This window comes from Euprymna scolopes, chromosome 35 (assembly GCF_053919585.1).
Source record: "Euprymna scolopes isolate OS-2025 chromosome 35, ASM5391958v1, whole genome shotgun sequence".
NCBI lineage: Eukaryota > Metazoa > Mollusca > Cephalopoda > Sepiida > Sepiolidae > Euprymna > Euprymna scolopes.
In genome coordinates, this window is record NC_136516.1 from 57,604,577 (window position 1) to 57,631,601 (window position 27,025).

The following is a 27,025-nucleotide window of genomic DNA, read 5'->3' on the forward strand; positions in this document are numbered from 1 at the left end:
CTCCACTATGAGGGCCATGGTCCAATCCTCGAATTTAAACATGGCTGGGATTTTTTTCAAATTCGGCCTTGTCCATGACTATTCTGACCTTGTGTTCTCCAGTCATGACCTTTCGTTGGTGGTTTCCACATCACCGTACTGACTTAGGATCGCCCCGTACTGCTTGGCGCCCATGTAGACTGGAACACAGACGTTGGCCTTCCTCTTGCTTAAGTACTCCAGTTGGAGTCTTATTCTTTTACCCCGGTGGCCAGTGCTCGCGAGCCTTACTGCATCTTCTGGACTGGGTAGCAGCATATCCTACATGGCATAGCTCCTCCTGCAGATATAGCTGGCTGGAATATTTAGCTCCAGGAGGAGTGCCACCATGCTGTCCCTGTCAGCATCGGATGTTGCTTCCTGGCTCCTTTCTCGTTGGTCACCTTGTTGGCGAGTCACCTATGGGGAGTTTTCCTTGTTAGGTTTCTCCGCGGCCGTCGATTTCCCTGGAGTTGGAGCTCCTCTGACTGGTGCTGGGGATTCGCTCCTTCTGGATTGTTGATCCTTCTTGGGCGAAACTTTTGAGGTAGTCTTTTGGATTTCCCCGCCAAGACTCCTTAGGGCAGCTAATGCTTCTTCTATGTGCCTTTGGGTTCTGTCTGCTTTCGTCCTCTCCATCCAAGGTTGGGGGATCCTCTCCTGGACGAGGCTGTGGGCTGTTCAAGGTGAACAGTTGCTGAGGAGCCGTGGGTGACACTGGCCGTGGTACACCATCCGTTTTTCTGATCTCATCAACCCTCTTGGCCCAGTTCTTTTGGGTATTGCCCTCTTGGGGAGCTGGGGTGACTAGGTTGCCCTTGGCAGACGAGGATTGAGGTTCAGAGGGTGCCACTAGTTGTGGACCACTTGAGCGGTACCTCGTTCCCTCATCATCCACCGCAGGCATAGAAGCTTCCATCTGGGACTTGTCCTCTTGGGGAGTCTGAGTGGGAGTGCTATCTCCGACCAACGAGGATTGAGGTGGAAGGGGTGTCACAGGATGTGTACCACTCAGATGGCACCTCATTCCCTCGTCAGCCGCTTCTTTGACTCCCCGGTCTGGAGAGTGGCCCTCATGGGGAGCCGGGGGTGGGACTGGTTGCCCTCCTGATGTTGGACCTGCCTGGGTCGCCACGGGCTGCGGCCCTACTCTGGCCTTCTCCTCCTCTACTTCGTTCATGGTAGGTTCTCCCTCCGATGGGGAGTACTCGAGTGGGGCGATGTTGTGCATCTGGGGTGGTATATGCCTTTTTCACGGCATCGTGCAGACAAAACTGCACCAGCCACTGACTCGGACCAAAGTATAGCAGGGGAGAAAAGAAAATGCAGGGAAATGGGGGATGGAGGGGAGGTCAGAAGAGAGAAAGTGGATTGACCTCTCACTCACAGGGATGTCGGATAAGTCAGCTCTGATCCCCGCAAGGGGGGGAGAGCAGTGAAGGAAGACACAGTGGGTGCTGACGGATTAGTGTGCTGCGTCACAATTAAGAGAGAGAGGGGATAGACATCTCTGCCCAGAGAGGGGAGCAGAAACAAAACACTCGCCCTACCCATGTCATCCAACCCACAAATAACCCCAACGAAGCGAGAAAGTGAACCCGGTCTGCTCAATCCACTGAGAGAGCAGCGAAGGAAGACAAAGGTTGGGCCTGGCAGGTCAGGCAATTAAGAGAGGAGAGAATGGACACTTTCAACTTCAGAGGAGAAGAGGAAACGAAGTACCCAACAGACTAAAGCTAACCCAACCAGGTCGCGTCTACCAAAGAAAGTGATGTCGGTCCCGAAAACAGCAAACTCTTAAAGAAGGGAACGGTTTTCGGGTCCACACTACCACACAATGGCGTCGGTTCTGGGGGAGCGAAAAGGGTCCAGACTCCCAAAGGAGGGGGTCGGTCCCATTAACAAAGGTTAGTAGAGTCACAAAAGTGACCAAAGTGAAGCCACTTGACTGGAGTGGTCAAGTGGCGGACCTCTTAAGAAAAATCAAAGATGAGGCAGCTGGAAGATCAGATACTACACTTTGATCTTGGCCAAAAGGCCAAGAAAAGCTTTATTTATTTCCCCCCCCCCATCGAGCAAATTAGGCACAAGGCCGATTTTTAATGTGAGGAGTGAAGGGGAAATGGGGACCAGCTCCCCGGGGAGTAGGGGAGTTGGATAGTGACAATTGGTATGAAGGGATTGCCCCTGCATTGACCAATGTCTTATATGTGAGGTCGCCCCCACATATGGTCTTTGCTTGCAGTATGTGCCGGAACAGGGTATTTATTTGTTCCCCCACCGAGCAAATTAGGCACAAGGCCGATTTTTAATGTGAGGAGTGAAGGGGAAATGGGGACCAGCTCTCCGGGGAGTAGGGGAGTTGGATAGTGACAATTGGTATGAAGGGATTGCCCCTGCATTGACCAATGTCTTATATGTGAGGTCGCCCCCACATATGGTCTTTGCTTGCAGTATGTGCCGGAACAGGGTATTTATTTGTTCCCCCACCGAGCAAATTAGGCACAAGGCCGATTTTTAATGTGAGGTGTGAAGGAGAAATGGGAACCAACTCCCCGGCTAGTAGGGGAGCTGGATAGTGACAATTGGTTTGTATTTATTTGCTTCCCCACTGAGCAAATTAGGCACAAGGCCGTTTTTTAATGTGTAGAGAGAGGGAGGGTGAGGGAAAGGGATACCAGCTCCCGATGGGTGGGAAATGGGAGCTGGATAGTGAAAGTTGGTATGAAGGGCCAAAAGGCCAAGAAAAGCTTAAAAAGAACAGCATGTATTAACAACAGACCTTTGATCTTAACCCAAAAGGCCAAGCACAAAAATGTTACGGACAGACTGACCGACGGACCGATGGACAAACGGACCAACGGAGTGACTTATAGAGTCGCTTGCACGCGACTAAAAACAACGTATACATTATTCAGTAATTATGCACAGTGTGAATCGTGTTGAAATAATAACGCTATTATTTAGAAATTCATTCTTAATGTTGGGAATAAGAGCGTTTTTTTTTTTCAACTATTTTGTACAATAAATAAAATATATCATAAAAATTCAATTTAACTTCAAAATTCTATGTAAAAATAGTACGGTCCTTGTAGCGGTTGTTTTGTTATCTTTTGAGGGAACATATGGCCATTCTTCACAATTTTCTTGTGAACCACCGATAACCAAATAGTTTCTTTCTAAAATATGTCAGCATGAAGATGTATACCCCTTATATTTCAGACACGTTTTTAGAGTCTCTTTTAGGATATCAATTATAAAATTGGTTGGAATCATTTGATTTGACTACTTTACTAGCGAGAATTTAGCAAAATAATTTATCAGATTTCATGAAATACACTTTGGAAAACGTCGCTTCTGAAACTTCACTCGATTTATTTTTAAACAATAAACGTACAACACAATTAGATATTTTCAGAGAAATATATTTTAAAATCAATTTTCTCACTATAGTAATAATAGCACGGATTTGTCAGCATAAAATGTTTGCATTCAGAAATATTCTTTCTATATGATAAAATATTTACACGAATTGTATGTGCGTATTCCTCATATATTCTGTGACTTCATTTTTATCAAACGGTGAAGAATTGTTTGTATATAAAAAAGTATTTTATTTGAAAAGTTTTGACAATGCGAAATAAATGTTCAGTAAAAATAGGTTAAATGCCAATTGTTAATAGTATATTTAATATTTCGAGACGAATCTCCTTTTTCAAGTTTTTGAAGATTTTGTTTTCATATGTTTTATTACAAATTTCATTGTGCAGCTGCAAATGTTTTGCAAAGGAGACACAATATGAAACTGTTGGCTGTATAAATTCTGCTTAGAATGTCATCATAACAGTAAAACTGAGAAAAAAAATGTATTGAAATTTAAATATAAATGCTTTATGAAGAGAAATGCTTTATGAAGAGAAATGCTTTATGAAGAGGTATATTTTCTCTTTACTTTTATCTCGGTGTGATTTTTTTTTTTTTTTTTTTTTTTTACACAGTGATCACCACTTATCAAGGCCCGGAAGCCACTCAGGGATAAGGGTTATTGCAAGTACATTACGTTAGTGAGGAGATTTGCTGAAATGTTTACTTAAGGGGGCGGTTCATTAGGAATTTGTTAACATTGGACTTGAAGACATCCAAGTTGTAGTCCGGAGGGAAGCAGGCAGACGGAACAGAGTTCCACAGGCGTGCAGTTCTAAGAAAGAAGCTTTGTTCATGGAATCCGCGTTTTGATTTAGGCACAGATATAGAGTGGGGGAAATTTTTCACAGTGGATTCAGCTAGACGGGTGTTTTTCGTGAAAGATTGGCGAGGGGGGACCAGAGATTGGAGTTCAGACGAGCATCTGCCATGGAAATAACGATAAAACAAGGACAGACTCGCAACGTCTCTTCTGTGGGAGAGAGGTTGCAGGGTAGAGAAAAGGGCATCCCCCACTAAGCCACGAAGTCTATTTTGTACTCTGTCAAGGCAGGATAGGCTGTTTTTAGCAGCTCCTGCCCAGATATGGCAACAGTATTCCATCCTTGGACGTACTTGGCTTTTATATAGATAGAGAATTGCATCCGTAGTGAGATATCTTCTGGAGCGGTAGAAGGATCCCACCATCTTTCCAGCGACCTTGGCAACAGACTTGATGTACGTATTCCATTTCAGATCAGGAGTAAAGGTCAAACCCAGAAGCTTGTCAAAACACGGGGCCTCACCCAGACGAGAGCCATCCATCACAATTGATGCCAGATGGGGATCAGAGCGTTGATGATGTAAGGATAGCAGTTTGGTTTTGGATGCATTAAAGGTAACCAGCCACATCTTCCCCCACTGACCCACGCGCTCGAGATCAGAGGAGAGAGAATCAGAGAGAACTTTGTCATTTACAGCCTTTGATGTGTTGCCGTAGATGGTCGTGTCATCAGCATAGATGTCAACGAATGATTTAAGTATGTGTTTAGGGAGGTCATTGATGTAGATCAGGAAGAGAGTTGGGCCCAGGATTGACCCCTGAGGGACTCCAGCATTTATATTGCAGGCCTCCGATTTTTGACCATCTACCACTACTCTTATGAGCCTATCAGAGAGAAATGATTTAATGATTGAGAAAACATTTCCAGTTATACCGTAGCTGGAAATCTTGTGAAGTAGACCCTTATGCCATACCTTGTCGAAGGCCTTTGATATGTCGAGAGCAATTGCCCTAGAAAGGAAGCCTTTGTCAAGAGATTCACTAATCCTGTGGGATATAACCGTCAGCACATCTGCAGTAGATCTTGCAGAGCGGAAACCATATTGTGTGTCACTAAGAAGGTTATTCCTGCTGAGGTGGTTGACTATTTCTCTATTTAATATGGATTCCAGCAACTTACTCATAACACACAGGAGACTTATTGGTCTGTATTGAGAGGGAGATGACTTATCACCTGAATTCTTAAATACAGGGTAAACTGATGAGGTCTTCCAGGGAGTCGGAAAGCACTTCTCCTTAAGGCAGCGCTTAAATAGTTTCGTAAGTATGGGAGCAAGTTCTGGTTGAAGCTTTTTTAACACTATAATTGGGATGCCATCAGGGCCAGTTGCTTTACTGGAATCTAGGTTCTTTATTAGCTTGGCGACCTCATGCACGGATATTTGTATGTTACCTAGCTTGTTCTGTGTTATAGGAGGAAATATGGGGAGTTGATGGCCTTCGTCGCATAGGGTAGAATTAGCTGCAAAGTTCTTTGCAAATAGTTTGGCCTTGTCTGACGCTGACGAGATGACCTCTGGTCCATTGATAATGGTTGGGATAGAACGCACACTTCTGTTCAGGATCCTATTTGTTATTTGCCAAAACTGGTGGGATCCAAGCCGCTGATCAGCTACCTTGGATTTAACAGACTGGGCATATAGCTCTCTTTCATTTTTTATTACTCTTTTACAGTGGTTGCTGGCAGACCTAAAAGCAGCTTTAGTCTCAGTGCATCTATTATGTTGGTAGCTATGGAAAAAGTGATTTCTGTGCGCGATAGCAGCAGCACATTCTGGGGAGAACCATGGCTGGCTGTTAGGTTTTTGTTGGAATTTTTTAGATGGTATGAATTGGTCTATGCCTGCAATTAACCATTCGGTCAGATCTGATACTATAGAGGACACATCCTTTTTAAACATGGAGTGCAGAGGTAAATCAGATATGAATGTACGGAAGCTATCCCACTCGGCCATAGAGTATCAGTATACAGTACGGTGGAGGGGTACGTCTGGGGGCTTCTTACATTTCGTTTTTATCTTAACTGATACGACGGAGTGGTCGGAGGATCCTAGAGGAGAATGAACGGAATATGAACATAGCTCAGGGGAAGTTGAGAGAAAAAGGTCTAAGAGGCTTGCATATTGACCGGGCACACGGATGGGTTCGCGAACAATCTGAGTGAGATCATAAGCAATGGCAAAATCATGACAAAACCTCCCCTCATCGTCTGTCTTATTTGAATGGGTCAGCCATTCCACGTTATGGACGTTGAAGTCACCACATATGTGGATGTTAGCCGAGGGATGTGAAGACAGTATGTGGTCTATTTTCTCAGATATGCTCTTAAAGATAGTAACTCCACTGTTGTGGGGCCTATAGAGGGCAAATATAAATGCAGTGGTGTTAGCAAGTGCAACCCTGAAGCACATATAGGGTAAATTAGGATCTTCTCTAGAGATATCCCTGCCACACGGGAAGCCATCCTTAATGTAGGCACATATTCCATGCCCGTGGCGATCTTGGGGGTCAGATTTAGCTGTTAAATTTGAGTATCCGTTAATTATGAACTCATCTAGGGAAGTGGTCGGCCCTATTCCAGTTTCACTTAGAAAGAATATGTCCGGTTTCGTCTCCTGTAATTGGGTTTCAACCTCTGGAAGGTTGGAACGTAGACCCCTGATGTTGGAGAAGGAGACCTGGTAGTAGGGGTCTACGTTGGAAGATGGGGTTCTAGGTTTAATCGAGTTTTTATTCTGGAGATATTTCATGTTGAGGTTTAAGGATTTGTGGAATAGGTCGGCATACTTGGTTAGAGCAGTACAGAGAGGGAAAGTAAGAGAGAAAAAGACAGGAAATTTATTTTTTGTAGCACACGAAAAGGTAAAGCCGTAACAATTACCCACTAGTATGGCATCGAGAGGCCCCACCAGAGACTACTGCATGGTCCAGATCCACTCACCAAATGGCAATACAGCAGTCCCAGTACTTTGCGCCTGCTGATAGGACAGCCTCCTTAGTGGTTAATCTAAGGTTCGGGTCCCTGACTATCAGGCGGATAACGTCAGCCCAGACAAACGTTTACCTCCAGCACCCTTACTAGTGACATGCCAGGTCATCCATCTAAAAGAAGGAAAACTCTTATGTAAAAACTGAGGAGGGGGAGGCTCTTCAGTCCTGGTTTACAACCTCCCTAGAGCTAGTCACTCTAACAAATTTTCTGGTTTGTAAACCTAAATTTCTTAAGGACTAGATAGATATGCCTATTGCCCGGCTTACATACTCTTTCTTTGTCTATTAACCAGTCGCAGAAGTATGATGTCAAGAACTCGCCAGAACTACCCTTTTCTTGGCCTGGTTTCTTGACTAGGACAATGAACGCCGCCCTTCATAACCAATTTCTTTCTTATACAAACTGAGCAAATTGGGTTTACTTGTATTCACTTGACTGATCAGGCCCGATTCTGTCTGAGAGGTTGAGGGTACCTGTTTATCAGTTTGTCTGACAGCTGCTTTCGACTGACAGTACAGGTTACCTAACTCTTTCGTAGCATTTAGAGTGGATGCTCTATCATCTATTGTATAATATTAGGATAGTTGTAGTGTCATATTGCGCATGGAAGTGGACCCTGCTGCTATCTCCAGCGGGCTTTCACGAGACAACAACCCTCTAGACAAGACTCGGCTAATGAACTACTTGTGTATGCATACTTGGCGTCAAAACTGACCCACTTTGTCCAACACTCTACTCACAACCTGAAATTAAACAAAACGTAATGAAATGACAACCCAAACAAATATCACAACTAAACCCAACAACCATACAAACAAAACTAATTCACTTCCTCCTTTGAGGCTCGCATTCACAAATATCCGTGGGCTTTGAAGTAACCTAGAAGATGTAGTGTCTTCTCTCAGTAAAATCCACGGACATTAGATGAAACAAATCTACACTGTCCAATCCTCTCTAACTACTTTAACATCACAGGATGCTTCCCTCTCTACCGTAAGGACACGGAAAGATATATGCACGAATTTGAGTCTATATTCGTAACACCCTCTCCTTGACTAGAGAGCAACGCCTTCAATCGAATGATCAGGCCCTCATATGCTTTCGACTAATCTATCAACACTGTGTTAATTATTTATATTTTTCTACCGTCTCCCTCAAATCAGAACTGTACCCTAATCGATTATGTCTCTGGAGCACTCTCATTAGATTCTAACGCCCAAATACATGTGTTTGATAACTTTAATGCCCAACATAAAAATTAGCTTAGTTTCTCAAGTTGCACAGATGCAGCTGGACGCTGTACTCATAGCTTCTTTATAGTCCATTCCCTTACAGACAGTCATGTTCCCGACCCACCTCCCAGATCGTGAACACCAGCAAGCATCATTTCTAGACTCATTCCTTACTACAGGTGATTGTGTGACTGGTGCTCAGAATCCACTTAGAAACGCAGACCACCTAGTGATATTAGTAGGCATCACGCTTAAATCTCAACCCCGAAGTGAGGAGCCGTTGCTCAAAATGACAAAGTACTACAAAAAGTAGATATACTGAAATAACCAGGAAAAGCATAGAATAGCAGAAGATAGGAACTCGTGATTTCCAGAAAATGTATAAAAGTGCATTGAATAATGGACAATGGGTAATTCCTCCATTATCTAACAACCAGAAGTTTACATGCATGACAACCGAGAAGGTGGAACTGCTTGCCCGGCGATTTGCCTCCAACTCCATCTTAGAGCTAACAAACAACTTCCTCCCTAATTTCCCTATGTGAACTGAAGCCACACTTGATGATCTGAAAATCACTCCTTCTCATATCCGTGATAACATAAAAAACACCCGAAAGGTGTATGGGGGCCTGATTTCATCCCTGCTATACTAATTAAGAAATTCTCAGCTGAGCTAGCCTCTGTACTTTCCAAGCTCTAAAACAAATGCCTTGCTGGAGCTTGCTTCCTAAATTGCCGGAAAATGACCTCTGTGGTATCAGTGTACAAGAATTCTGGTGAAATGAATGACCTGCTCAATTATCACCCTATCAGTCTACTCCCTCTCTTCATTAAAATCTTTTCGACATTAATCAGTTAAGCATTAGGCCACCACCTCGCCAAAGCTAATCTCTCTGACACACAGTATGGAATCAGGCAATGTTCTACTGTAGATACCTTGACGGTCATTTTTGAACGCATATACCATGCACTTGACAAGGCGGGCAAACTTTAATGGAGATTGAATAATACAGTATAACTGGACAATATTAAATATAATTAAGTCCTTCTTAGACAAAAGCACAATCCAAGTTGTCCTTGATGGACACACATCCAAACGGCATAACATTAATGCAGGAGTACTTCAGAGGTCGACCCCTGGACCACTATTACTAATGATATTCATAAACGACCTCTCTAATAACATTGTGTCTAAGATGGGTATATTTGTCAATGATACAATGTTTTATAACAGACACGAGGGAAAAACGGATGTGCACAAATCTTAGTCAATGGCAGAATCTTTAGAAAATGACCCCCAGACTGTAGTAAAATGGGATTGTAAGTGGATGGTAACCTTTAATACCACTAAAATGAAGCTGCTCTCCTTTAACAATTACCGTTAACAATTACTGTTAACAATTACCGTTAACAATTACCGTTAACAATTACCTTTAACAATTACCGTTAACAATTACCGTTAACAATTACCAGAATCTTTCCAACCACCGATAGCCATGACAAATAACACCCTATCTGAGAGTTTGTCCTTCAAACTTCTCGGCTTAACATTCACAGGCAATATGAGCTGGAATATGGTGCATTGAGGACATTTTGAAGGCTGCTACAAGGAAGGTGGGTTCCCTCTATCGTGCTAGAAGACTACTTACACCTAAGAATATCCTGTGCCCCTACAAATCCAGCAATTCCTCATGTATGGAGTAATGTTGCCATAGCTAGGATTGTGCATCTACCGCTTGTCTCTACCTCTTTGACAGGATCCAAAGAAGAGCCTCTAATCTAATATGTTCCGCACTGTCAACTAAACCCCAACCTCTGTCCTATCGCCTTAATGTCGCATCCTTGTGCTTGTTTTACAAGAATGGAATGTACTCTGATGACATCATTGCACATGTCTCCCTATGATGTACATACCCCCGATAAACCCACTTAGCAACAAAACCCTAACCCTTGCACTGTAAAAGTCCATAAATGCCAGAAAGCTCTAAGAGTTTTTCCTCTTGGTCAGTTAGACTTTGAAATTCCATTCCTGTTGTCTGCTTCCCTGAATGTACTAACATGCAAAAATTTAAATGTAAGCACACATCTTACTCATCTCCTCTAAAAATTGACCCAAATAATAGCCCCTTATGTCCAACTGGCGATTTGCCTTGGTTTTTTTTTGCATTTTTTTACAAAAAAGTTATCAACTTATCAAGGCCAGAGGCCACTTGAGGATAAGGGCTAATAAGTGTACATTGGTCAATGGAGCAATATCATAGGAATCGTTAGTAGTGGAAATTTGGTAAATTGGATTACTTAAGGGGAACGGCTCATCAAGAACTTCTTTACATTGGACTTGAAGGCGATCATATTGTAATAAGCTGGAAAGCAGGTAAACGGAAGACAGTTCAACAGGTGTGCAGCTCTGAGAAAGAAGCTTTGTTCATGGAATCTACGTTTAGGTTTAAGCACAGATAAAGAGTGGGGGAAATTATTGATAGTGTTCTCAGCTAGATGTGTGTTTATTGGGTAAGTTCGGCAAGGTGGAACCATAGATTGGAGCTCAGTCGAGCACTTGCCATAAGAATAACGATAAAGCAGAGACAGGCTCGCAACGTCTCTTCTGTGAGTAATAAGTAGCAGGGAAGAGAAAAGAGCATCCCCCACTAGGTTACGAAGTCTATTTTGAACTCAGTCAAAGTAGGATAAGATCTTTCTAGAAGCTCCTGCTTAGATTGTTTGGGGTGAACGTGGTTACAAAAATTATATTGTATATTAATGCACACACACACACGCATATATATATATATATATATATATATATATATATATATATATATATAGGGGAAGTCGGGGTAAGTTGAGCCAATTTTCCATTTTGGCTCTTCAGAACCCAAACGACTAATTATTTTGCAAAGATAAGTGTATTATTATAAAATTCTTTTATTTGGGAACATTTTGAAACAAGTTGCAGTTTTCTGCTAGTACACCTAAACCGACCATGTGCTTTACAAAAATGCATATCAAATGGCTCAACTTGCCCCGACCATGGGGCAAGTTGATCCAACCTCTGGGGTAAGTTGTGCCACACAGGGGTAAGTTGTGCCACGCAAAAATGTGTTGCAAATAAAGAAAGAACAAGCCCAAAATTGTTGCTGTGGTTATAAAACAAATTATAATAATGAAGTAGAAATGTTAATTACAGCGAATGAACCAGCACAAAATTTGAAACATATATCTGAAAGTAAGTTAATGAAGTTGCCACTATGACAAGTCACAGCTGAAAACGAGCTGGCTAGAACAACGGACAGAACTGCCAACACTATTTGGCTGTGGCAGCTTGTAAACAACATCTTCTGCATTGAAACCCACTTCGTCCTTTGGGTTTGGAACAAACACAGGCTTCTCCGTTCCTACCTTCCCAGCAACTTTTTGAAGGAAAACACCTTCAAACTCAAAGTCCTCCCCGTTGAGAGTGTCAACCCGGGCAATATAGTTCACAGTTCGTGATTTGCCAGCACATTTGACAACCACAAAGTCACCTTCGATTATTGGGCTATCCAGATCAATATCACCATCACTATCTGATGACACATCATCAAATTCAAAATCTGAATCATCAGTGTCACTTGAACATGGGGTTTTAGATCTCAGGGGACATGACTTTTTCCCACCAGCATTGAACAAACACTGTTTTGTTTTTGTTAATAGGCTCCTCTTTCTATTTTCAGAAAGGGCTATCAGCTTCTGTCGTTCAGGACTGTCAGTCAAAATCTTTGAGCTGCCCTTTTTGTGACCACCTCTTCTTGCCTTTCTTGGTGCTGCTTTCGGAAATGGCTGAATTACAGATGGTGAAATGTATGGACGATGCCTGACATCATGTGAGCTAGATGAAACACAAGACCCAGATGCGGATGGTTGCATAAGATCATCTTCTTGCTGTTTTTGTGGTCGGACATCATCACTGTGCACGGGCAAGACTGCTCCAGGAACCTCACCTGATGGTCCTGCATCTTCCACAGTAGAATTTGCCTCAAGGCTTTCTGCAGCCACATTTTGCTCACGGTCAGTTGGAAGAGAAGGGGAAAAGTCAATTTCACTAAAGATGTCCCGGTTAAATGGATGAATGCCCGAGGCTTGGAATCCAGCAGCAATGTTCAATGGTGTCATGGCAATCATCTGGGCTTGGTTCACTAGAGCTGGGATTTCATATATTGTTACTGTTTTTCCTGGATTGGATCGTAGCCACCCATCCATGGCTCTGTTGTATGCTGTTTTGAAGGGTCCATACACTGACCGGTCAAGTGGCTGGAGACGATGGGAAGTGTGTGGTGGAATGGTCAGTAAGACAACGCCATGAGATCTTGCTGTGTTCACAACATTCAAAGAAATGTGTGTGTCATGGTTGTCGAGGATTAAGAGGACTTTCTTTCCTGGTGAGCATCTGGTGTGCTTGATGATGTGATTTAAATATTCCACAAACACCTCTTCATTCATCCAGCCACTTCGTATTGCCCTCCCTATGCACTGTGTTGGTCCACCTCTGATGAAGTGATCTCTGTAGTGGACTCTGGATGAACATAGAAGGCACGACTGATCCAATTGCACTCACAGTGTACACCACCGTTACCAATTCCCCGCGTTCAGCGGTGATTGAACCAACTTGTTTCTTTCCTTTTTCTGTGACAACGGCTCCAGGGTTTTGAACGGTGGTGCACCCAGTCTCATCAGCGTTGTAAATGTCACTTGGTGAGAACTTGTACTTGTCCATTATCTGACTCAAGTTGTTGAAAAATTTATCAACAACTGGGCGGTTGAAGGCTGTGGCACGCCTAAAAGATGTTGCTTCTGTCACTCTAATTGCCAGGTTCTGGCGCTTCTTGAAGCCTAACCACCAATCATGTCCTGCTTTTTTCTCACGATCCCAACTTGGTGGCAGATTGAGACAGTTTTTTTTAGCAAACTCATATGCCAGTGTGCGACATCTTCTAAATGACAAACCATGAAACATGTCTGACAATTGTTTCACGTGGTCAGCCAAATCTCTTTCCATTTCAGGACTAAAAACCAATTGCCGTAAGGAAACAGGTGTGTTAGCAGTCCCTGCTGGTTGACTGTCTTGTTTGTCCATGTACCGCTTCATTGTCATTCGATCCATGTTAAAGTCCTTTGCAGCACTCCTCACACTCTGACCTCCAGTAACAGCAGCAGCAGCCCGTTCTATAACGTATGTAGGAGTTTGTCCACGATTTGTCTTTCGCACGTAGTGGCGCATGTCTGGTGGGCTTTTTTTTTGTGAAACACACAAAAAAGAAAAATGAAGTTAACACAATAAATCCGATAAGGATGTAGAATATTACTAGAGTGAACTAGTTGATTCAGTGGAGTTCCTGGCATAAGTCTGGAACATTGAACAATGAATGCCAGAACAGCTGGCATTTGTAGAGAGGCACCTGCCTCTCCTGGCATGTTTAGCCAATCAGGCGCCTCCAAATGGAATAACCCACCATGCCTGACTAATGTAGGCTAGTCCATAATGGTGGAGAGGGGAGGTAAGTGCATTCTTGATTCTACAATGATAATAATAATAATGTTAAAAATAATAATGATAATAGTAATAATAAAAATAATTATTATTATTAGAATAACAAAGCGCCTGTACAGCATGCAAATTCCTATCCAAGCACGGCTTACACATCTTAAACGTTTACCAGGTAACCCATAGATCTAATTCTTATACAAGTAGAGCATGTAACTTATACAACATGCATTTTGAATTCACTCTATAACAGGCCTACTGATGTGGTTGCACATTCATCTGTTTCTTGAAAACGTGTAAAAAGACATATGGGGCAAGTTGAGCCAGTGGCACAACTTACCCCATTAGCATTGGCTCAACTTACCCCAGTCTGACCTCATTGAATTGTCTGTTCAAATGCATGCATCTCATGTGTGGTGAATGTAAAGATCTTTTACAGGTATGAAGGCAAGTAATTGAACAAACAACTACCACATATTATATCTAATCAAACTATTACTACACACAAGAAACATGCACTCACCTCTGTAACGCTTTATTTTACTTTTTTGGCACGAAATCTGATTTTCTTTTACTGCATCAACCTCCGATATTGGTTCAGCAAAACAAAATGGTCGAGGTTAAAGTCACGTGATCAGTTGTTTATAGATTGCATACAAACTTGGATTGGCTTAGTCAATTGTGGTTAAAAGGGGGTGGCTGACTTCCCCTAATGGTTGTATCATTATAGCTTCCTGGATGTAAATCCTATGAAACCATCGTAAGAGTACGACGACGATAACCATTTGGTGCAATGTAAGCGTCATAGTACATAGGTACTATGAAATATATATGCATCTCATATAGGTCAATTAGTTAGCGTGCAATATAGTTCTATAATTGCCTTCTTTCAGTTAATTGTCTTCTTAATGAAAGGCGTAATGCACTAAACTCTCACAACAAAAATTGATATTCTTAACATGCGTTCATTTAGTCTGCACGTTCAGGAACTAAAATATTGTTTTAAACAAGCGTGACAGACCAAGGTAAATGCTATTTCAAAATTAAATATGACAAACTAACCAAAGGACACATCCTTCTATAAATCCATCCATTCAATCTGATATTCTATTCGCCAATTTGAAAGTTTCGAAATTCCTGAAATGTTGAAAACATCGATAATGAGCACATTTTACAACGATTTCAAATTTGAAAAATGGTCGTCGCAGTCGCAGTTTGAAATTCGAAACTTGTTTGAAATCTTAAAACTGTCATTTGGAATGTATTTCTAGGTAGAAATAAAGTTTGTCAATGTTAAGTGTTGTTTTTTGTTTTTGCTTTTTTTAACAAATAAAACTACTCTGTGTAGTAGAAGAGCCACTATTCTCGAAAAGAACAGATTTCACTCTAGGTTCATGGTTAGTTAGCTTCAAAAGATTAACTGAAAATCAGTAGCTAACAAAAGACTGTTTTTGTTTTTCTACTATTTTTTCTCTAAAGAGTGAGCAAGGGAGATAAATTAAATTTTGGTTGCTGTAATTAAAAGGTATTTGTTGAGAGCTTCCAGGAGAAGTTCACTTAAGAAGAAAGTTATTCAATGTGATGGGTCACTTTTTATGGCCATCACTTTCAAAAGTTGTTGTTTTTGTAGGGGTTGGGCTGGTTTTGTTATTCAGAGTTTTGCTGAGATTTTTTGTTTGTTTTTTTGTTGTTTTTGTTTATTATCCTCTTTTTTAATTCTATGAAGATTTCCTCTTTTTAATTCTTCTTTAGAGTCTTGTTGTTGTCGCTATTATTATTATTATTATTATTATTATTATTATTATTATTATTATTATTATTATTATTATTATTGACTCACTAGGAGTAGTCACACAAGATATTATTAAAGATTTCTCTTTTGAGAACAACTTGTGGTGTTCTCTAGTGAGTGACAAGTTACCCCAGATTTCTACTGCTCCCCACATCTTTTGATTATATTTGTAAATGAATTTGCATTATCGCAACAGCCACTTACCATTGATTTCTCGTAGGAAGCAACCATTGGTTTTCACTGGAATTTGGATGGCAATAGACCTCCCCAAGGTACTAACCGTTTTAGCACTTATCCAGCAGAGGTCTGGCTAGTGCTTTTACTCCTCTGTTTTTCTATCCTCCTTGACCTTCTTCACTTATTTGGTGTGGCGCCAGTTTATGGAGACACAATAAAAAGCTAAAAAATGGAGGGCAGTAGCGATGGGGGGAGGGAGTAATTTACAATTATGCAGTTTCAGTTTTCATGTGATGTTCCTTTGTGCTTTATATGTTCAGCAGTTTCTGTATGTCTGGCTTGTGCCTGTAGCTCATGCGTGTTAGTTTCCACATTCAAGGGTTTTCCTTAATATTTCAGCCGTTTTCATTATTTTTATTCATAGTATCTTCTCAGCCATACCTCTGATTCGAATCTCTCCCATTCTTTTTTCAAAGTTTTTTGGTATTGTTAGTTGCACTCCAAAAATTAGTGGTGCTATCTTGACTTTCTTCATCTTTTATATTCCTTTGAGCTCAGAGACCACTTCTGTGAATTCGCTCTGCTTCGCCGTCTCCTTGATCTTTATGGGTGGTGATAATAGCATCATCAGCAAACAGATACTCCCTGATGAGTACTGTGCGAACATTGGTCTTGGCCCTCAACCTGGCAAGGTTGAAAAGCTTGCCATCACTTCTGGTGAAGAGTTTAAAGGTAAACTTAAGATGCTGAATAAAGTCGGAGTAAGTACAACCTTGCTGGACTCAACACCCTGCATATCCTCATGGACCGAGACGATGATGCTGAGTATTCGAGGAGGACAACCGATCTTCTTTAGGAACTGAAACAAACTTTTTCTATTGCATCTAAAACCAAGCTTTTATCTTTACATCAGCAACACTCTGATTCCTATCTGGTATCAATTGAAATGAATGGTTCTCGTCTTGGGGAGGCCTCATGTTTTGACAAGTTTCTGGACTTGACCTTTACTCATGATCTGAAATGGAACACATACATTAAATCCGTTGCCAAGGCCACTGGAAAATGGTGGGATCCTTTTATCGATCCAGTAGATATCTCACTGCTGATGCAATTCTCTATCTATATAAGAGCCAGGTACGTCCAAGGATGGAGTACTGTTACCACATCTGAGCAGGACCCGCTAGAAAGACTTATCCTGCCTTGATAAAGTTCAAAATAGACTTTGTAACCTCGTAGAGGATATCCTTTTCTCTTCCCTGAAACCTTTTTCTCACAGAAGAGATGTTGCGAGTTTGTCTCTGCTTTATCGTTATTTTCATGGCAAGTGCTCGACTGAGCTCCAATCTATGGTCCCCCCCTCGCCAAACTTTTGTAAGAAACACCCGTCTAGCTGAAAACACTATCAATCAATTTCTACCACTTTTTATCTGTGCCTAAACCTAAACATAGATTCCATGAACAAAGCTTCTTTCTTAGAACTGCACGCCTATGGAATTGTCTTCCGTTTTTCTGCTTTCCAGCTGACTACAATATCGTTGTCTTCAAGTCTAATGTAAACAAGTTTTTGATGAGCCATTCCATATAAGTTAACGAATTTACCGAATTTCCATTACTAACGATTACTTTATTGTCTAATTGTCTACTGTACACTCTTTAACTCTTATCCCTGAGTGGCCTCTTGGCCTTGATAAGTGATGATGCCTATGTAAAAAAAAAGATCGATGAAAGGAGACATCTGCTGCTTGCAGAATTTTTCCTGGAGTTGACGAATGGAGAAAATCATATCCACAGTGTATCTCTTGCTTCTGAAGTCACACTGGGACTCTGAATAGATGAATCTCTGCTAAGATTTAAAGTCTGCCAAGAACCACTCTGGCAAAGACCTTGTCAACCATACTCAATGATGACCCGGTAGTGTCTGAAGTTGCTACGATCTTCTTTATTTTTATATAGGGTGATGATCTTAAAGTTGCGCATATCCAAGGCCACCTTTACCCCCCCCCCCCAGCAGAGGCACAAGAGCTCATGGACTGATTTGAAGAGGGTTTCCTTGCCTATTTCAGGTAGTATGCCATCCTCGCCAGAGGCTTTCCCAATGACAAGTGCATCAATGGCTTTGCTGAGCCCATCAAGCATGGTTTAAGAGTCAAGCTCCTCGAGGACGGGCAGGTCGTTCATGTTGTCTAAGGCTTCATGGGAAACAGACTTCACATTGGAGTAGATATCTAAGTAATGCTCAACCCATCTCCCATTTGTTTGCTTAATGCCTTCAAACATGTTCCTGATGTTGTCTGACAGGCGTAGCTAATAGTCGTTGGCACAGTGGCAAGCTGTTTTCTGAACCTTGCTGCGTTCTTCTATCCATTTGATTTTGATTTAGGGACGCATGGTTTAACAATCTGTCAGTCGAGCATCTCATTCTAAGCTCCAGGCACCCAATAAAGCAAACAGATCGTGGTATGTAAGCACCTTATTGGCCAGGGCCTGCCTGGTTTGAGGTTCTCCTGATTAAGTTTACTTTTGTACTTGGCCAACGCATCCTACTTCACTTTGATAACTGGCTAAAGGGTAGGAACACTGGCCTCGAACCAGTCCATGCTCTTCCATTCTTTTTCCCCGTAAGTGGCGACCAGAATGCTGTAGATTGTGACATGAAAAGAGTTCCATCTTTCAGCTGAATCGTGTGCTGGGTTGGTAGTGAGAGCTTTCTGAAGGAATTGGATAATTCAGTGGTTTGACTAGTGTTTATTCTTGGCTCGCAATTCCTCTTGGAGTAGTAGAGTCTTTTGTGAGGTATTTTCACCCATGATGCAACAAGAGAATGATCAGTGTGACAATCGGCGCTGTGGTAAACTCTGGTGTGGCAAACGTTGTTAATAGTGTCTGCTCTGGTAATGATCAGGTCTAGCTGGTGCTAGTGTTTGGATTGTGGATGTCTCCATGATGCTGTGTGATGCACTTTGTTCTGGAAAGGTGTTTTTTACACACATTCTGTGGAAGCAACAAAGCTAACGAACTCTTAAACCATTTTCGTTCGTCTTCCCCATTCCATGGTGACCAAAACTCTTGAACAAGACTTACGATCTGCCCCCACATGAGTGTTGAAGTCCTCCAGTAGGTAAACATGTTTAGAAGAAAGAATGTTGTTTACTACGGCAATCAGTTGCTCATAAAAGTGGTCTTTGGGTTCATGTGTCATTAGAAATTGCATACATGCACACAAGGTTGACAGGGCCAGCAGTTGCGAAAAGACGCGATATGAGAATGCGCTTGCTGCTACCAGTTAAGAGGCTCAATCATAGGAAATAGGGTGTTATTAACAGCGAAGCCAACACCATATTCTTGGGATTCCTCAAACCCTTTTCCCCGCTGGAAGAAGCTGAAATGTTCCTTCCTCTGGGAATCACGTCTCTTGCAGAACTACGATGTCAATGCCTAGTCTGGTCAGCTAAAGGTCAATCACAACTGATTTGTGAGCCTCTTCAATCTCCTGAATGTTGTCAGAGAGTCCACTCCACATGAAGAGTTGAAGCTTTTAAAGTCTTTTCCTTTTGATTTTGATTGAAAAGTGCATGGTTAAACAATGCCTGTCAAGCATTGCACTCTAAGCTCCAGGCACTCAATGAAGCAAACAGATCATGGCATGTCACCTTATTGGCCAGAGCCTGCCCGCTTTGAGGCTCTATGCCAGTCGAGTGAAGATTTATAACCATAACTGCTGTCCTTCGTGTTATGCTCCAACTAGTAAAGTGCTGAAAACGAAAACAACAGTAAAAATCTCAGGAAACGAGTAATTTCAATGATATGAATAAATTATAGTTTTAAAAAGTGGAGGTCACTTGCTACATGGAAAGGACTTTCTCCTTTCCATGTAAATAAGAAGAATATTAGATAAGTAAAAATGAGATTAGGATAAGCCTGGAATCGAACCCTGTAGGAAAATGAAATGGAATGTTAGAAATTAAGTTTATTGTTAATTCTTTTTAGAAATGTGAATATTAAATATGTCAGTAAAAGAATGAACAATACAAATTAAATTATATTGTTTAAAATAGGTTAGATTAGAATTGAGGATTCTTTTGTTTGTCAAATGTGTTTTGGATAAACATATCTAAAGCCACGTGAAATTGGTCACGTTTGAAAAACACACTTCTGGCGTCATAGACAAAGGATATTTCTCCATATTATGGGTTCGGATTTTAGTCAAAGGAAGTCAGTCAGCAAGAGAGAAAGTAAGTCAGTAAGAAAGCCAAAGAGTTGGTCAGAAGCGAAGAAGCGAAGGGAGAACATTTAGACTATGTAGATCCAAATTTGAATTGCTGACGTCAATCGACCGGTCGATCGGATGAATAAAGAAGTCATCATTATTTGTAACTGTTGTCTTGTGTCGTCCTTCATCACGAACGAAAGGTAATTGTGTTTATCAATTATGATGAACATTGTGTAACCCTTCCAAGTTATGTGTCCCATCTCCTCCATCACAAGTAATGCCTATAAATGCCTCCTCTAATATGTGTTAAAAGAACTGTAATATATATAAATGTCTTCTCTCCTTCTCATCACTATCTTTGTATTCTGTTATACATGTCATCGTGATATATGTCCCTGTCATCCTTAAATATGAATTCTGCTATACAACATTTATTGCGATTTGGTGCTCGTTTCCAGTGCACCCATACAAGGGTGTGGAAAAAAATTGAATCTCGTGTTTATCACGGAAACAACTAAGACGAAATACACACATACACACAATGAAAAAAAAAGTAAAGCATACACTCTCACACGAAAAAAATGTCGATATGCCGTAAAGAAAAAACAATAACAATAATAAAAACACCCACACACGAATATCTATTAAGAAAGGTAAAGAAAAAATGCTAGACGATTTACCATGCATTCACATATGAAAGAAAGAATGTACTTAAAAAAGAGATGATATGCCGCAAAAGAAAAAAGAACAGTCGTAGATATGAATGAAAAAAAAAGAAACAGTTGCAAAAACCAGTCACAGGGTACATTTGCGTATTTAATTGATAAATAAATTATTTTCTTTTCAAAATACAGATTCGCACACAAATAAAGGAATTAGGGTCAGTTAGGCTTTTTGAAGCTTATAATACTATTCTATGGTTAAAATTTTATGACAATTGGTAATTCAAACTCGGTAATTAATAATAAATTACAGTTAAGTTTACCAAAATAATCCAAGATGGCAAAACTAAAGTATATTATAAATATTGGAGAGTTAATATTTATAAAGTAATCTCAACCAGACGTAAAAGCTCGATAAAACCAAATAGGAAATGGAGCTTATAATAATAATAAGTAGTTAATAGAACATGTTAAAAACACTTTGAAAAAGAGTTAAAAACATATTTAATTTAAAAAAAAAGAAAGACAAAATAAGTGGATAGTCCTTAATCCGCGGAGTTTCAAAGAAATACTTTCCTTTTCATCATTAGCAAAATGCGGGATCTGATTTTGCTTGCAAAAGTTTTTAAATATATACGCTTAGAGATATTTATATAATAATTATAGATTTCGATGTAATATATATATATATATATATATATATATATATATATATATATTAGTATATTTAGGCAGCATTCCTTCATTCAGGCAAACATTATTAAAAACAACAGAGATACCAAATGACACCAAATTTTAGAGTGGAAGAAAAAATAATTAAAAACATCATAGATAGATATACAGCACCTCTAGGGAACAATTCTAAGATTAGATTTATTATATACTATAAGAAGTATCGAACCCAGAACCTCATCGTTAAAAATAACTCCTCGCCGGCGACAAAAATGTTGGAGCAAACCAATATTGTGTACAAATTTCAATGCCCCTTAGGAGAGTGTAATTCCGAAAATAAAAACGCATATATTGGACATACAAAAACAACATTGTCCCGTCGATTAACGATGCATTTGAACAGTACTAGCTCAATATACCAGCATTTAACAAATCAACATAGCTGCCCCCCTCTAATCTTAGAAAGGTCCTTGTGGACAACACAAGGATTTTGCAACGAGAAAGTAATTGTAAAAAATTAAAAATACTTAAAACACTATCTATAAAAACCCAGCACCCATCTATAAATAGCATTAATTTTGAAAGTAGCAATAATGTGCTGAAATGTTTAGCATAACCAGTATACGACTGGTTTTACTAACATTGCCTTTTATCATCCTAATTTTTAATCGAGTTTTTATCACTCGTAAATGTATATTTTAATCGACTTTTCATTGACTCTCTTTATCATTCGTAACTATATATTTCACTTCTATTTTTAATATTTTATCTCCACCTGATGATGATTCAAAAAAGAATCGAAAGCGCTCGTGTGAACCATGGAACATTTGTAAATACCTTCCATCTTGAAGTTAAAAAAATCTTACGAAAGATCGAAAAAATGAAAAAAAGAATCATTAAGCAAGGTATCTCTGTTGTTTTTAATAATGTTTGCCTGAATATATATATATATATATATATATATATATATATATATATATACATACATATATATATATATACATATATATATATACATATATATATATATATATATAAATATATATATATATATATATATATATATATATATATATATATATATATATATATATATATAGTCATCCAAATACAGTACTAATTCGCAGCTCATCAGTGCAGTTAGAAGCAACTAGCTCAAGCCAGGATCGAAACCCGACCGCCCAAACGACACACACACACACATATATATATGCCCCACTACCTCCCTCAACTATGGAAATCATAGAAACTATATATATATATATATATATATATATATATATATATATATATATATATATATAAAGTGTGTGCGTGTATGTGTCTACCCATCAGACAGAGATTAAAAGTGAAGTACCTTAATCTGACGTAATAAGTAGGTTTCCTGCGACGCCATCCAAAATCGAGAACCAAGCATTTCAACGGTTTATTTTGTTTTATTTTTGTTTTTAATGCAGCTTTTATTTAATAGGGAGACTTATTATTATTAAGTACAACCTTGCCTCGTTTTTCTATATAAATTCTTATTAATTCAAGTTTTTAGGACCATTTCAACCGCATGTGCAATAGCTGCCATGCCTATTACCAAAGCGGACCATTTTTACGGGTTTTCTTGTTCCATTTTTTTCCCCCGGCGATTAAACTTGATTGTTATTATTTTTTTAGTTGTTGTTGCATTTTTGTCATATTTTGGGGGCTTGTGAGAATGTCCTGGTTTCGCAACAATATACTAACCTAACAATTTGACGATGGTTTGATATTAGTCTATTAGTCTATTAGCATGGGATTGTGGAGGCTTCATTTGTGTTAATTAACTGAACTAACAGAACAAATGAAAAGAAGTTCTTCAAAAACAAATGATAAACTTTCATAATTTTCTTTCTATTTATTTTCTATCGAATCTCCATCTGCAATCATTCAACTTTAATAAGATATGTACTTCAAAAACACGCAGGAATTTCAAAATATCCAATGCATGCAACAACAAAAATAAACCCTACGCAAATTGTAATTATAAGCTTTCTTTGATCACGTATCGTTTCTCATCAGATGAAACTTACAGGCGGTTTGCAGCTGATAAACTAGTGAACAACTGTAGATGGTAATGTTGAAATGTACTTTTAAATACGGACATAGTAGAACATAAAAAAGGGGAAGAAAGGGAAAAGAAAAATGAAAAAATGAAATAAAAACTGTATATAAAAGAAAAGAGAAAAGGCAGAAATTTAAAATAAAATTTCCTCACTACTAACCGGCTTTGGTAGCACTGCGTTTTCTTATTTTGTATAATTTTAAAATTAATGTTACCAATAATTAGCAAGTTGTGCTTGAATATCCATGGATCAAAGGACATGTTCATATCTTATTTTATTCATTGTTTAAACACTTTATGATTATAATAAACTTGTAAAGTATGCAATTTTTGTTTCATTATTTTAATATTTCCGAGAAAAATGATTTAGCTTCAATATCGAGCATATCCCCATCTCGATAGGATCTAATATTAAATAGTTATTTTCATATTTTATATATGTATGTGTGTGTGTGCACATTAGGTATATAAATATTATTTATAGAAACATCATTTGGCTACATTTCGTTCAGAACCATGAATAACGTGCTCTCTTAACGCATACACCATTTCCTTGCGGATGCACTGATCTGGACGAAGTGTGTTTGAATAAATAAATCATTTGTTTAATCTTAAATATACAACGTGTCCTTCGCAAATATATCGTTCTCAAACATTAAGTATTAGGTTCTCACACATCCAGCACCTCGTTCTCAAATATCTCGCGTCTCGTTCTCAAATATCTCGCGTCTCGGTCTTAAGCACCAAGAGGTTTGTTCTCAAAAATTAAGCATCACATTTTCAAATATGAATAATCTTGTTCTCAAACAGCAGAAATCTAATTTGCAAACATTACGCATCTCGGTTTCACACATCAAAGATCTCGTTCTTCTTGTAATATCAATTGTAATATAAAAATATTTCATGTTTCGTTCCTGGATTAGCGGAATACACATCAAACGAAGGCTAATGTAAATTTCACGGTTTTTTGTTTCTTTTGTTTTTCTCTCTCTCCCTAGTAAATAACTGTGGAAACAGAGTTTAAAATATTTTTAATTAACGAAGTCTCTCTCTTTATCTCTCTTTCTCTATCTCTGTCTATCTATCTATTTACGGATTACACATTAAACGAACGCTCAAGGCAGAGTAGATATATATATATATAGATAGATAGATAGATAGATAGATAGACAGAGAGAGAGAAAGAGAGAGAAAGTGAGAGTCTTCGTTAATTAAAAATATTTTAAAATCTGTTTCCACAGTTATTTACTAAATGTTTATATTTGTAAGTCAACAACTTCTAGGGAGAGAGAGAAAAACAAAAGAAACAAAAAACCGTGAAATTTACATTAGCCAACATGGCAACCCTGATCTCTGCCTTCGTTTAATGTGTAATCCGCTATTCCAGAATAAAATCTTCTCAACCAATCAAATTTGCCGTAAAGTGTGACACACATAGATAGATTTAATATATAATAATAATAATAATAATAATAATAATAATAATAATAATTATTATTATTATTATTATTATTATTATTATTATTATTATTATTATTATTATTATTATTATTAATTCCAAATCCAATCAAAGCATTTAAATGACGTTTATTGGTAAAATGCGATTCTAATTTCTATAAAAAATCAATAGCAGATTAGATACTTAATATTAGTAATTCCAGTGCATATATCAGAACATCAGAAAAAAAGTAGAATTTTTTGTTTTCCTTATTCAATATATATATATATATATATATATATATATATATATATATATATATATATATATATATATATATATAAAACTATCGCCTCCCCAGGAGGGTTACTTGGTTGAGGAAGGTCTTGGGAACGCAACCAGCTCCCAGGGGAATAAATGATATCTAACGAGAGATACATGTGGGAAACATCAACGAAAACGGGTCGATACGTCGTCGGCTGTAACTGTCTGGCATGGGTCCCATCTTGTGTGGTCATTGTAGGCATCTTCCCATCGTTGGCATTAATGGTATGCTGAAATCGAACACTTGTAGAAAATAGCGACAAATGCATTTTTATAAAAATATATATAATTTATTTAACAATTAACAAGTAGGAAGCATATTTAGTCGACTCATTGCATGCACATCCTCTGCTTGTCGGATGCAAGCCTCAACTGTTTTTACAACAATGAAATTATATTTCAATTCTCTCTTTCAATGAAGAAAGAGAGAGAAATGGGAGTGAATCAGAGAAATAGAGAAAGGAAGAGAGAGAGAGAGAGAATGAACGAGAAATATGCGTTTCACGCAATGTTTTATTTTTCAACTTCAGATATCCGCGTATAAGTTTGACCTTTCTTGAATTATTCTGACACCGGTGAAGTTTCATAACACTTGTCATTCAAACCCAACCGACATGCTCTAACGTTCCCAAATCCACAAAACACCCGCATGAAACGTTTTTAACTTCATCACAAAGTCAAGCACAAGGTTAGAAGCTAGATATAGGGGTTATTAATGTAGAAGCCCCCAGCTTCCTTAAAAAGGGGCGAGCCATTGTGCCACACACACACACACACACACACACACACACACACATATATATATATATATATATATATATATATATATATATATATATATATATATATATATATATATATGATTACTTGGAATAAGGTTCCCCTTGCTGTTATTTCAGATCATATGAAGCCATAGCAGCAAGTTTTAGTCTCCCCTCCATCAAGGCCAGAGGTTTGAAGAAAATATCAGATATTTTGTAATTCATATGCAACACTCGGAAAACAAATGACTATGAATGAAATATTGGTTAAGATGCAGTATTTCTCCACCCACAAAAAATCCTTTAAAATACCACTATTATAGATTTTCGAGGGCGCTGAAAACGAAACAACAGTTAATATCCCAGAAAACGAGTAATTTCAAATATATAAATAAATTATAGTTTTAAAAAGTAGGGGACCACTTTTCTATATTAATGTCATGAAGAATAAGCACCCATTTATAACCAAGGTGGCCATGAAGTCGGTGCTCGTTTTACGTTAAGTTAATATAAAAAAGTGATTCCCCACTTGTTTAAATAATTATGTGCGATCTTATGGGCAAATGTCACATAGCCCACTAGACAATTCAGGTCATTAGCTTTCCAAGAACCTTCGTAATTAATTAAATTCTGATCAATGGTCGCTAAGATTTCGAACTTAGAAAATTGCCAACAAAATGGTACACACACACACATATATATATATATATATATATATATATATATATATATATATATATATATATATATACAGGATTAAATGTATTTGGAGATAAAACGCATGAAGCGAGATTATTAAGAGTGCTCAATAAAAAAGAGCCAAATATGTTATTTTTATTTATATAGACAAATATTACATACTCGCTGCACTAGGTGTATCAGTAATTT

General features: G+C 38.9%; 1 pseudogene; it reads right to left on the bottom strand.

The window, feature by feature from the left end:
- Positions 1 to 1,929: 1,929 nt before the first annotated feature.
- Positions 1,930 to 2,068, bottom strand: LOC145260109 (U2 spliceosomal RNA; annotated as a pseudogene).
- Between the last annotated feature and the right edge of the window lie 24,957 nt (positions 2,069 to 27,025).